The sequence below is a fragment of the Clupea harengus genome, chromosome 20 (assembly GCF_900700415.2).
Source record: "Clupea harengus chromosome 20, Ch_v2.0.2, whole genome shotgun sequence".
In the NCBI taxonomy this organism is placed as follows: Eukaryota; Metazoa; Chordata; class Actinopteri; order Clupeiformes; family Clupeidae; genus Clupea; species Clupea harengus.
This window is the reverse complement of record NC_045171.1, coordinates 22,750,607-22,753,106: the sequence shown is the minus strand read 5'-3', so window position 1 is coordinate 22,753,106 and position 2,500 is coordinate 22,750,607. Positions and strand designations below refer to the sequence as shown.

Here is a 2,500-nt window from a genome sequence, read left to right as displayed (position 1 = left end):
ATCATGCTATGTTCACATCGTGCAGTCGCGACCCCGTCACTTGCTTTCCATGTGAAATCAATGCTTCACTTCATCGCGCTGTTGTTCCGTGTATTGACAACAGCCCGTCACTCGCGCACTGTGCTCGTCAATTATTTTTCAAGTTCGCACATACCTATTTTCAGGCGCAAATGCGAGTGAAATATTCGCACTGTAGAGCCCTGCCTCAGTGTGTGTGTGTGTGTGTGTGTGTGTGTGTAAGCTTGTGTGTGTGAGTGTGTGTATAAGAATGTGTGTGTGAGTGTGTGTGAGTAAGTGTGTTTGTGTGTGAGTGTGAGTGTGAGTGTGTGTAAGCTTGTGAGTGTGAGTGTGTAAGCTTGTGTGTGTGTGTGTGTGTTTCTGTATGTGTGTGTGTAAGCTTGTGAGTGAGTGTGAGTGTGTAAGCTTGTGTGTGTGTGTTTCTGTATGTGTGTGTGTGTGTGTGTGTGTGTGTGAGTGTGTGTGTAAGAATGTGTGTGTGAGTGTGAGTGAGTGTGAGTGTGAGTATGAGTGTGTGTAAGTTTGTGTTTTTGAGTGTGAGTGTGTGTGTGAGAGACAGGTTAGGACTGAGTGTGTGTGAGTGTGTTTGTGTGTGTGTGAGTGTGAGTGTGTAAGCTTGTGTGTAGGTGTGTGTGTGTGTGTGTGTGTGGGTAAGCTTGTGTGTTTGAGTGTGAGTGTGTGTGTGAGAGCGATAGACATGTTAGCTCTGTCACACTCATAACACTCACACACACACACACTCACACACACTCACACAACTCATAACATTCTCACACACACTCACACAGTCAGTCATAACACTCACACACAAAACACACACTCACCCTGCCAACCCAGTTCCTCCATCATGTTACATAAATATAGTGACCTCTGCCAGACAGGCTTTCCATACGTACACACAGTCCTGAGGAAACACACACACACACACTCACACCTTTGCATGAATAAGGACATCAGTGATGCACTGCCGCTCCCCACACACACATGTGCACACACACACGCACGCACGCAGACACACGCACACACGTTTGCATGAATAGGGCCATCAGTGATGTTCCGCTGCTCCTGCAGGAAGTAGCAGTGAGGCATTCCTATCAGCGGGAACATCTCTCTGTTCCCTAAACATCGGGGCTGTGACGACTTATTAAACACCCCCCCCCCCCATTACATTAGTCACACACAGGCAGGACACATACACACACACACAGATACATACAGAGAGAGAGGGAGAGAGGGATACACACACACACACACACAGATACATACAGAGAGAGAGGGAGAGAGAGAGACACACACACACACACACACACACAGATACATACAGAGAGAGAGGGAGAAAGAGAGACATTCAACCTCTGCTCTGACAACCTCACCTGTCTGTCGGGCTTGCCACTTTTTCTACCCGAGGAGAAACATTTACGAGCGCATAAAGAACTTTTCCTAATAACGGGATAATTATTTAATATATTTGAATACAAAAACCACACTAGGTTTTGAATCAGTTCTGCATCAATTGATTTTTTTATAATTCTGTAATATTTATACTTTAATTAATGAATTGGGTTGGTCGGGGTTGGTACTCCGTAGGGCTGTGTGTGTGTGTGTGTGTGTGTGTGTTTGTTTGTGCGTGTATAAGTCCTCCCTAGAGCTGTGATTCGGCTGCAGGACCAAGCCCACAAACACCACTGTGACTGACACTGATTGTGTTTTATTTATTTTGTTTATCCATTCTCCACCCCAAAAATAGTTCCGCCCTGACTTTTCAGCATCAGGTGTTGCCGAGCGCCGAGTACGCTCCTTCTGCAGCCAAGTTGAGTCAGAAAGGCCATTTGCGCCGTACATTAACTTGTACATTCCCTCTATTGCACCTGCATGTCAATTCCCCAAGCCCGTTGTGAAGTGTAAATGAACTGTCGTGTTGTGACAGAGTTAGAAATTAGCGAACGACCAGAGAGCAGCAACACGTTATATGTCTGAAGTAGCTTTTAGCACCGTTGTCGGTAAAGGATGGGTGGTAACCAGAGAATGGGTGGTAGGTCAGGAAGTAAGTAAGTCATTCTGGTCTCTGATTGGTTAAATTACATTTGGGGTAAGCACCACAAGTGACTTCACAAAGCTAAGGCTCAACAGAATGCTGAGACATGCTAGCATGGCAACGAGAGGTATGGAACTAACCACTGGGCCATAGCAACCATCCATGTAGAACTAGTAATCACAAAGGCAAGAAGAAATGTCTCCATGAGTGGCGGAAAGAAGTAGCTCTAGTTTTAGAAATCAAAATGTGGAAATGATATCCGCAAATTAACATACTGCAAGTGTGGCAACCGTGGTATAATCGGGATAGTGGACTTCATGGCATTTATGTAGCAGAAACTACACACTGCTTTACCACCTCAGACGGGCACCTTTTTCTGCAACCCGAACCCCCATGTCATCCCTGATCCTTTACTTAAACTGTATAAACAGTATGAACACCTTTCAG

General features: G+C 45.5%; 1 protein-coding gene across 2 annotated transcripts in view; it reads right to left on the bottom strand.

The window, feature by feature from the left end:
* Positions 1–2,500, bottom strand: part of sbf2 (SET binding factor 2) — a 54,091-nt gene that overhangs the window by 43,971 nt on the left and 7,620 nt on the right. The window lies entirely within an intron of this gene.